Raw genomic sequence first — 11,651 nt, 5'->3', positions numbered from 1 at the left:
TGATATTTGTAACTCATAAAATCTTTCTCATTATTGGTGTAGTTAGAAGGCGTAAATATAGACAGAGGGCACAGGAATGTGTTGAATATGAAGGGATGATATCTAAAAAATAAAATTAAAGGGTGAGAAAGGAATGTATTGGAAGAAAGAGAAAAAGAGAAGGAGAAGGGGGTAAATTATCTCACAAAAAAAGAGGCAAGAAAAAGCTTTTACCATGAAGGGAAGAGGGGGCATTGAGGGGGAGTGAGTGAACCTTATTCTCATCAGAATTGGCTCAAAGAGGGAATAACACATACACTCAGTTGGGTAGAGAAATCTATCTTACCTTACAGGAAAGTAGGGGAGAAGGCAGATAAGAGAAGGAGTGGGTGATAGAAGGGAGGACGGATTAGGGGAGAGGTAGTCAAAAGCAAAATATTTTTGAGAAGGGACAGAATGAAAGAAGAAAGAGAATAGAATAAACAGGGGATAGGATGGAGGGAAATATAGTCTTTCACAACATGACTATTATCAAAATGTTTTACATGACTACACATGTATGACCTATATCGAATTGCTGGCCTTTTCAATTGGCTGGGGGCGGGGGTAGGGAAGAAGGGAGAAAATTTGGAACTGAAAGTTTTTTAAATGAATTTTAAAATTGTTTTTACATGTAACCTCAGAAAAATAAAAATACTAAATAGATTCATGGTATATACGAATGGGTTCAAAATGAAATAAATGACGCACGTGGTCTCTTCCAACTCTAAGATTCTGTGATTTTAAGCAATTATATGCAACATGGTCCTTTGCAACATGACTGACTAGTAGTCTTCCACTATCGGATTGAAGTGTTCCAGTAACAGGGCACTTACTTTCTACAAGGCAGCTCATTCTATTTGGGGATAACTTTAATTATTAGGGAGTTTCTTTTATACTAAGACAATTTCTTCTCTATAAAATTCATTCATTGGTTTGACTTCTGCCATGCAGAACCTGATAAAATAAGGCTAATCCCTCAGCCACATGACAGCCCTTCACATATTTGAAGACAGCAACCATGTTGCTGAAGACAATAATCATCTTTTTTCTAGGCTAAAGATAGCCAGTTCCCTAAAGCAATCCTAATGTGGCATAGTTTCAAATTTCCTCACTATGCTGGCACAACTTGGTAAAGTTCATCTTATAATGTGGCACCCAAACCTAGACAAAACATACCAGATATGGTCTGTGCAGGGCAGTGTACTACAGAAAAGGAAAGGAATGAGTATTTATAGAGCACCTACCATCTCCTGTTGCTATAATTTTTTATAAATATCTCATTTGATCCTTACAACAATCCTGCAAAGTATATGTTATTGTTATCATCCTTATATAACAGTTAAAGAAACTGAGGTGAATAGAGATTAAGTGACTTCCTCAAGGTCACAAAGCTAGTAAATGTCTGAGACTGAATTTTAACTCAGGTCTTCCTGACTCCAGGTCTAGTTATCTACTAGCTGCCTTTCTACAAAACTATCACCTCTCTTTCTCTGGATGCCATACTTTTACATAAGTATCATAAGAGACCAAACAGAAAGTCTTACAAAGAGATTTGGAATAAAAGAAGTGAAGGGGTCAGGTAGAAAGATAGTAAAAATTTGGCAGTTCTCTTCTGAGTTATGGTATCTCCTTTGTTTCCATGCAGAGAAGTAGCCCTGTTCAAAACCTACACAGGGTTTCAGAAATCATTCAATTTCCTTTCAGAGAATGTCAGCATTCCCTAGAGTTGTGATGAGTTCTTTAGCAGCTTTCCATAAGTGACTGATGTAACCTCCTTCACACAGAATTGGAGATACAGAGTAGTTAATTGGGAACCTAAACGAAGATCCCTTTGGGAACCTATGAGGAGGAGGCAATTGTTTAATGATGGGCTCAAGAGTGTTTTAATGCATTATTTAATTTCATGTTTTTATCTGGTTTTTCCACTTCTTTGTATATCCTTGCTTTCAATTAATGGTCATCTTGTTTGACATGGTAAAAGTATGAGTGTGAGCTTGTGAGTTACACTTTAAAATAGATAATTACCCCAAGCATCGACCTGGGTATGGATGAGCACAGGCTACTTGATGTCTTTCCATATTCAATTTAATCTCATTAAAGTTAGACCATCATTCTAGCCCTTTTAGTTCTCTCATTCAATATATCAGGTATTCCTCCTAACTTTAGGACATCTGCAAATTTAATCATCTTATCAACTGTACTTGCATCCAAGTCATTATTTTTTAATTATGAACTGAACAAGCATCAATCCACATAATCATTTCAACATAAAAGAAGGTTACATATGAAAATATTAACTTATTATAGTTATTAAAGTATATATTACATTTAACACAACAGAAACCAAGTTGCACTACTCATCTACCTTCTGAATTTACTTCTGCTTTCTTCTTTGTACCTTTTAGTCACACATTGATGCTTTCTTCTTCTTTGCATCACTCTTATTACAGGTAAATTCTGTTATACACACACACAGAGCAAATAGAAGCCCTCTCTTATTGCCAATAAATATAATCAAGTAAAACAAATCAACAGAATGCATGACTATATCTATACCCCAACATCTCTCTGACAAGAGGTAGGAAGCCATCCAAGTTACTAGTAAAAAAAAATTGTTTTGACCCAGTAGTACAGCTGGATTAAATTCTTGGTCCTCACTTTCCCAGTATGTTTGGCTAAAATTACATCAAGATGCTCCTACAACACTTCCTCTCTAAAGTTTGGTCCCACTACAACCTATACAAAAAAGAACCATAGCCAAGAACTTTCCTACTTATTAATCTCTGTTGAACATACCTGGGGTTCCACCTATGTCTTTTCTGCCACAGGTATCAGATTTTACAGTAATAATGGCTTGGCCTTGGTAAGAATATATTTCATCCAAAGAACATGGGTTACGCAGAGGGAGAAAAGAGCAAAAAATAACAATATCCAATTGTTGTATGACAACTTGATAAGATAGAGTTCTTTCAAGTAAACCAAGTTCTTACGGATTAAGACTTTGACAAGGTACATTGCTTCCTCCCGGAAATGCTGCCAGCTCTCCAATACAGCCTTGATATCAAGCAACAACCAAATTACTAGAAGGTAATGAATGTCTTTCCTCTGAAGACAACTGGTGAGAGTTGTATGCAATTGGAAGGCGAATCAGCCTCTACTTCTGATAAGTTTTGAGTCAAGGAGGCCCCTGAGGCATCTGTCTCAAAAAGGAAAAGGCAATTTAGTTTTATATGTTATGTAAGGAATGCTAAAATGAAAGTACTTTTAAATGTTTTGGAGGGCCCTCAACTTTGGCATACCCCAGCCTTTTCTCAGTAAATGTGTGAGCAGGTGTAAGGGTTATGGGATTTAAAGATCTCCCATGCCCCATGGACGTGCTGACATAGCAGAGCAAGAGAAAGTGAAAAGCCGAGCTAATGGTCCTGCGGTTGGCAGTTGGCGTCGGTTGCCTTTTTTTTTTTTAGGACCCCTGCTGAGCACTGCCAGGGGCCGGAGCTGCTGGGAGCCCGCTTCCAGGGCGCTGGGTGGTTGCTGTGAGTGGGGAGAGGAGGACCTTTGCCTGAGGTAGCCTGTTCTGTTTTAAAGGCTTGAAAATGTGGGTGCTTTCTACTTTATCTACCTGTGCCAATATCATAACTACTCTGATGGCTTTCACTTTCTGGTTTTGGGACTCAGTCTTTTGGTATCTTAATAAATTTTCTAGTTTATTTCCCCAAATGGCAAACCTGACGTATTTTGTGATGGATAATTATATCAGCATATCTGTAATCTCTATAGGCATTGTGAATATGGCATTGCTGATACATTTGGCGACGAGGATGGGATCACAAAATGTCAGGCCTCTATTTGGAAGCAGTGGGGCTTTAGAGGGAGAAATGGCTATTCCAGGATGGGAGGATTTGCCTTATTCCTCTCTAGTCAGAGAATGGGCTAAAAGCACAGGGCCCTGTGAAAACTGGGAACCAAGGCTAAAAGAGGGAGAACCTGGAGATTTGGAAAGATGTTTGAAAGCAATACCCATAGAACCAGGTAAAGAACTGGCAGGAGTGTGCAGGAGAGGCTGGGTGCTGCTAACAAGTTATCGCCTTATGTGTAAAAGTAGGGATAAGCTGCTGAAGGAAAGAGCTCAGATGGCTAGGGAGTCAGCTGGTTTGCCTGAGGATTCTTCTGTGTCACAGCACTCAGAAGAGCAAACTGGAGGGACTCATGTGGTCCAGGAGCAAGCTACTGTTCATGTAGCTAAAAGGAAGCAAAAAACTAGCAGAAGGAATGTGCATGCAGCTTTTGTACAGGCTGGGCAGAGTTGCCCTGACAGCTTCCAGGAGAATGTGTGTGAGGAGAATGGAACAAGGTTAGATGAGGAGTCTCCTAATGTAGAAGCTCTCCCCATACGAAGAAGAAGGCAGGAGAACCACCGAGGCAAAACAGAGTCCAGGGAGATAATTGAGGATTTCACTCAACAGGAGATCACTGATATATTGAGTAGATTTACCCAAAGAATGGGGGAGCCTTTAGTGTCTTGGATAGTAAGAATCACTGATGAAGGCGCAGGAGGAATAATACTGGACAATGAGGAATGTTTAAAATTCATAAGTATCAGTCAGAATCCTTTTGTACACTAGGCTTTTAGGGATCACCATATGCAAGGAGGAAATAACAAAACTAATCTTCTAGCTTTCACTGCAGAAGGTTGCAAAAAGCAATATCCAACTGAATCTATGTGGCCTAGGGGAGACAGACCCTGGTACTCACTTAGAGACTGTATGAGAAAACTAAAGGAGGAGGTAATGAAAACTGCTATCCTGATTGGAGATGCAAATGCATATTATGATACCCCCCTAGGAGTTCCTCATAGAAATATCATAGTGAAGACGGCTCCTCCTGCATATAAGCACCTAATTCTGACTCTTTTAATTGGAGAAATAGGGCACCCTCTTTCAGAGGTGCTGGATAAGATTTCACAATTAAGCGATTTAGGGGAATGGGAAAAAGACAAATTGCCTCGAGAGAGAAGAGTAAACAGCCAGAGGATTCAGAGACAAAATAGACCCACAAGAAGGGAACTGTTCACTGCTCTATTAAGAGCTGGGGTGGACTTTAGAAGAATAGATGGTATTCCAAATGAAGAGCTGCATAAGCTGTACCAAGAAAAGGTACTTAGCATTAGAATGAACAGGGAAGCAGGAACCACCCCCGCAGGTATTTCTGAATCTGAATCTTTGTATCCAAGTTTGCCCCACCTTCAGGGGGAATAGGAGATAGGCCAAGCCCCAGCCCAGATAAAAGAAATATGCAGAAGAGATTGCAGACCCCATATTGGTTTAACAATATATTGGAAGAATGGATCAACTACTGTGAGTAGGGCACTGATTGATACTGGGGCTGAGGCCACACTTATCTATGGAAACCCTGATAAGTTTAAACATGGAACTCCTATTACCATCACAGGTCTAGGAGACACTGAAATATCAGCCAGACAGGTTAAAATAACAATGAAAATTGGGCAGTTACCTAAGAAGGAATATACTGTGGTTGTTGTACCCATTCCTGAATACATCATTGGAATAGATGTATTGAGTGGCATGACTCTGAATTTACCTGAAGGAAGATACCAATTTGCTGTGAGGAAGATAGGAATTAATACAGTTTTAGTGGGAAAACTAAAAATGGACCCAATCACTTTGCCTGAACCTTCTGAAGTAATTACTTTAAAACAGTATCGTGTGCCAGGTGGGCAAGATGAAATTGCCACTACTATAAAGGAATATGTTGAAGCAGGAGTGTTAGTCCCTACAACCACAAGATGGAATAATCCTGTCTGGCCAGTAAGAAAATCAGATGGGACATGGAGAATGACTGTGGATTATAAACAGTTGAATAAGGTGACTCCTTCTTTGTATGCTGCTGTTCCAGATACCATCACCTTAATAGAAAGGATCCAGAAATATGATGGGACTTGGTATGCAGTTATTGACTTGGCAAATGCCTTCTTCACCATCCCAATAGACTCTAAACAATGGGACCACTTCGCTTTCACTTGGCAGGGTAGACAATATACTTTTACTCGCTTGCCACAAGGGTACATACATAGCCCCACTATTTGTCACAGGATTGTGGCTGAACAGTTGGATGAATTAAAGCTACCTGGTGTACAGCTTACCCACTACATTGATGATATCATGATACAGGGAAAAGATGCGAAAGTAGTGGAAAGGAGTTTGACCCTTCTAATTGAGCATATGAAAAGTAAAGGGTGGGAAATTAACCCTGCAAAGGTTCAAGGACCAGCTCAGAATGTGAAGTTTTTGGGTATACAATGGAACAAGGGGCTAAGGGAGATTCTTCCTCAAGCCCGACAAAAGATTCAGGATTTTCCTACCCCTACCAATAAGAAGGAGGCCCAAAAGTTCATAGGATTGTTTGGATACTGGAGGCACCACATTCCACATTTGGGAGAGATTTTAAAACCTTTATATAGAGTCACACGGAAGAAATATGAATTCGATTGGGGACTTGACCAGAGTAAAGCTTTTGAAGAAGCCAAGGCTGCAGAGATTATAGCATATGGGAAGGATAACACTGTAACTATTGTTTATTCTGGAGAAGATGATTACAAAATTGTACCCTTAAATCATTTATTCTACTGTGAGTGAGGCTACAATAGTCTGGTTATTGTCTCTTTGCTTCTTCTTGATTTTTTGTTTGTTCACCTTGTTTGTTAGATTTGTTTCCACAGGCTTGGTACCCTCCATCTGTAGATGCCTGATAGCTTAAGCTGGATGTCATCCCCTGTCTGCAACTGTGATGTGTCACCCTTGGACCTGGCATCAAGCATATTAAGAACTGACCTCTCAAATGGGACCCCTAAGGACAGGGACAGCTCTGCATCCGATTTCAGCAGCAAGTAGCCATAGAAGAAGAGATCTTCACCCCTTACCACAAGATTTTGGGGCCCCATTTGTTCGGGGTGGGGGGAATGATGGGGAGCTTGTGCTCAAGCCCCACCCTAAAATATGGTTTTTTGTGTTTATTGTGTGCTATTCTTGTTATATTGTTGTGAAATTTTGTTGACACCAGTTATTCCTACTGTATTTTTGCCAAGTAAGGGACATGAAAGATCTTGGGGCCGAATGTAAGGGTTATGGGATTTAAAGATCTCCCATGCCCCATGGACGTGCTGACATAGCAGAGCAAGAGAAAGTGAAAAGCCGAGCTAATGGTCCTGCAGTTGGCAGTTGGCGGTGGTTGCCTTTTTTTTTTTTTAGGACCCCTGCTGAGCACCGCCAGGGGCCGGAGCTGCTGGGAGCAGGACTTTGTGCTAAGGACTCCTGCTGAGCACCGCCAGGGGCCGGAGCTGCTGGGAGCAGGACTTTCTGCTAAGGACTCCTGCTGAAGACTGCCAGGGGCCAGAGCTGCTGGGAGCCTGCTTCCAGGGCGCTGGGTGGTTGCTGTGAGTGGGGAGAGGAGGACCTTTGCCTGAGGTAGCCTGTTCTGTTTTAAAGGCTTGAAAATGTGGGTGCTTTCTACTTTATCTACCTGTGCCAATATCATAACTACTCTGATGGCTTTCACTTTCTGGTTTTGGGACTCAGTCTTTTGGTATCTTAATAAATTTTCTAGTTTATTTCCCCAAATGGCAAACCTGACGTATTTTGTGATGGATAATTATATCAGCATATTTGTAATCTCTATAGGCATTGTGAATATGGCATTGCTGTTTCAGCAGGGAATCCAATATGAATTTGGGAATCCAACATGAATTGTGGGGAAAAGTTTGCTGTGTTCCTAGAAAGACTTACACAAACTGATACAGAGTGAAATAAGTGGAACCAGGAGAACAGTAACAAAAATATTGTGCAATGAACTATGAATGACATAGCTATTCTCAGCAATATAATGATCCAAGACAATCCCAAGGGACTCAAGATGAAAAATGATATTCACCTCCAGAGAAAGAACTGATGGAATCTGAACACAGACTCAAGCATACTTTTTTTCACTTTCTTTTTTGTTTAGTTTTCTTCCACATAATGACGACTTTGGAATTGTTTTACATGATTTCACATGTATAACCTATATCAGATTGTTTGCCATGTCAGGGAGGGAGAAAGAAGGAAGGAAGGGATAGAATTCAGAACTCAAAACTTAAAAAAAAAGATTGTTAAAAATTGCTTTTACATATAATTGGGGGAAAAAATAAAGTATTTTTTAAAAGTTTATTATGCTTAAGAAGTGACATTGTGCTGGTGAAACCCAGGCTTCTGTAGCTTCTATATACCATTGTGTCAATTTATAGTCATCCTGTCCCCTGCCCAAATTCTAGAAAGATTATCTCACTGGTGAAAAATAATCTGTAGACTTAGTGTAGCAGTCAATTGAGCACTTCAGAAACTCTTGGGATGAGCACTTGGTCACACTAGGAAAAAATTAAATGGTATCTAAGCAGGCCCTAGCATGTTAATTAAGAAGAGCCACCAGACACTTTCAAAAATTAAGTTCTAGGGGCAACCAGGTGGCCCAATGAATAGAGCACCTGCCCTGGAGTCAGGAGGACTTGAGTTCAAAACTGGCCTCAAATACTTAACACAAAACTAACCATGTGACCTTGGGCAAGTCACTTAATCCCAATTGCCCTGCCTTCCCCCCTCCAAAAAAAAAGGCAAAAAATAATTAAATTCTTGAAAACATAGCCACATTAGCCAGTATACTCAAAGAGAATATCTAAGTACTCATGTCCAGGATGTTTTTCCTTTATCTTCACTCCTGGTCCTAAGGAGGCTAGAGGTTTTCTATAACTTCAGCTTGGTGAACCTCAGTCTAAAATCAATAGCACAGAAAGTGGCAATTTCAGGTGGTGATATCATTCAGACCATAATAATTTGTGGAAATGGGCAGTTAGGTGATTCAGTAGATAAGAGTGTAGGGGCTGGAGTCAGGAAAACATGAGTTCAAATCAGGTCTCAGACACTGTGTGACCCTGGGCAAGTCACTTAATCCTGTTTGCCTCAGTTTCCTCATCTGCAAAATGACCTGGAGAAGGAAATGGCAAATTACTTCAGTATCTTTGCCAAGAAAACCCTGAATGGAATTACAGAGTCAGACATGACTGAAGTGACTGAACAGCAACAAAATTTGTGAATACAATTTACTTCCCTTTGGAGAATAAGAGACTGTCCCCCCCATTAGGCACCATAAAAATAAAATATACTCCCCTTTTGATATTTATTTGAATGTATTCCTATAAGACCTATATGTCCTCAATAGAATATTGAAGTGGGGGATTATCATAATTATGATCATAGAAGTAGCATAGAAGGTATGCCCACTCCTGACAGGAGATTTCTAGCAAGTCCTACTTCTTCAATACCTACCATCTTCCTCTGAAGAGGTGATCACAAATAAAAGGAAGTCTTGGGAATTTTCATGATGTTTCTGTAGCAGGTGGGTAGCACCATCATCAATGCCTGGCCCTATTCAGTAATCAGGGCCAGATATTATCAAATGTTCATTCCCCCCTGCCATGCACATCACCTAACTAGGAATAACTAATAAGTTCTCTATGGCTCTCAAAGGGTTGGCTGGTTCTCTCTCCTTTCTGGATGGTGTGTCTTATGTCATTGGTCTAGATTTATATTTGTTCATTATCCAATCAAATATAGGGTTGTTAGTCTCCATCTTACAAGTTCTTGACCTTTATTACTTCCATAGCTGTGTGGATCCATAACTCACTTATAAAATATAACATATAAAAATTAATCCAAATATTAGAAGTAAACAAAATAATATTGATACACCTAGCTTTTGCATTTTACCTGGTTCATGTGATCCTCCTCAGACCAGGCAGCAACAGCCCTAACATCAGGCCAAAACACAAAAAGTCTGTTCTCTCCCCATTCCTTCCCATGGGGAACTGGCAAAGCATTCACCCTTGGGTTTTTCATTTCATGACAAATTTATCAGTGAGTCAATGTCCAAACTATTTGGGATATTTGGGGAAATCAGAGTGATCTTAATGATCAAGATGTTACCTAATGCTAATCTCTCATAAAAGTGTCCATCACTGTGACTCCTAAGGAGGATTTTTCACGTACATTCATTTGATTTGAATTTTGACCTCTTTTACTCCAGTAAGTATATGCATGAGATTTTCCCCTGCAAAACATAAATGGCTAGTGTCTCGCTGCCAACTTGCCCAGGTAGCAGGAGAAGAAGATCACAAGGATCCTCTAACATAGTACCATTCCCCCGAACTTGTTCCTTTCTGTTAACCTCACCTGTCTCCCACCCCTTTCCAATCACCCATCTTCTTGCTTTTTCTTGTACTTTCTGTACTAAAGTTTTGCAAGAAAAGCCATAGAAATTACAATCAGGATACTTTTAGTACCTTGGACTCTCTTCAATACTGGGAAATCTAAGAACCTAATTGACCACTTTAGTTCCAGTCATGTCGATTACTTCCAGAATCATCTGTCCCTTGGAGCTAAGACAAGCCCCCAGAAGTACCTGGAATCATGAAGCCCTAAATTCAAATTCAGCCACAGATACTTCCTAGCTGTGTGACCTGGTCGTTATTTAAACTCTGCCTGCCTCAGTTTCTTCATCTATAAAATGGGAATAATAATAATAGCCCCTACCTCTTACAGATGTTCTTAGGATGAAATGAGATATTTGTAAAGTGCTCCAAAAATCTTAAAATACGACATAAGTGCTAATTGATATTATTGTTGTTCTTCCGTCGTTTCAATTGTGTCCAACTCTGTGACCCTATTTGGGATTTTCTTGGCAAGGATACCGGAGAAACTTGCTCTTCCCTTGTCCAGCTCATTTTGAAGATGATGAAATTGAGGCAAATAGGGCTAAATAACTAGCCTCTTAACTACTCTCTCAGCTATGCCTTTGTCTTGAAGGGCCACTTCTTATTTCCTTAATGGGCTCCAGGAAATAGTTACTTTAAGACCAGAATCCAGCAACATTTTGTCAAATGCTTTCAATGAGGATGAACAAGGCATCAAAGTCAACTAACCACAGTAATGGTAGGTTCTTCAATTTGAAAAGGCTACAAGCCAAGACCAAAATGGAGGGAGTGTTGGTGCATGATTTTCTATTTGCAGATAATTGTGCATTCAATGAAGCCTCTGAAACTGAGATGCAACAAAGTATGTTTCACTTCTTTGCTGCTTGACAATTTTTGCCTAACAATTAACCAAGAAAACACAGGTGCTCCATCAGCCACCACCACACCATTCATACACAGAACCATCAATTACAGCAAATAGAGGTTTTGAACGCTGTGGGTAAGTTTGCTTACCTTGGTAATATACTTTCCAGGGATGTACACATTGATAATGAGGTTGATTGCCAGAGCTCGCTCAGTGTTTGGGAGGCTCTGAAGGAAAGTGTGAGAGAGAAGAGGTATTATACTGACTACCAAACTAAAGATCTACAGAACCACTGTGCTGACCTCATTGTTGTATGCCTGTGAAACCTGGACAGTCTACCAGTGCCATGCCAAGAAACTGAATCACTTCCATTTGAATTGTCTTAGGAGGATTCTGAAGATTACCTGGCAGGATAAGGTACCATACACTGAAGTCCTTACTCATACTAAACTGCTAAGCATTCAAGCTGCT

General features: G+C 40.1%; 1 long non-coding RNA gene across 1 annotated transcript; it reads right to left on the bottom strand.

Annotated features, from left to right (window-relative positions):
- Positions 1 to 7,994: 7,994 nt before the first annotated feature.
- On the bottom strand, positions 7,995 to 11,412 carry LOC138155220 (uncharacterized). The gene is made up of 3 exons (XR_011166780.1): positions 11,330 to 11,412; positions 9,393 to 9,491; positions 7,995 to 9,051 (listed from the first exon to the last, which is right to left on the bottom strand). It is a non-coding gene; the product is annotated as an uncharacterized lncRNA (long non-coding RNA).
- Positions 11,413 to 11,651: the final 239 nt, after the last annotated feature.

Source organism: Petaurus breviceps, unplaced genomic scaffold (assembly GCF_028583685.1).
Source record: "Petaurus breviceps papuanus isolate PSGF00001 unplaced genomic scaffold, PetGlider_PUasm1.0 91133, whole genome shotgun sequence".
NCBI classification, from domain to species: Eukaryota; Metazoa; Chordata; class Mammalia; order Diprotodontia; family Petauridae; genus Petaurus; species Petaurus breviceps.
This window is presented reverse-complemented; position numbering and strand designations above follow the sequence as displayed.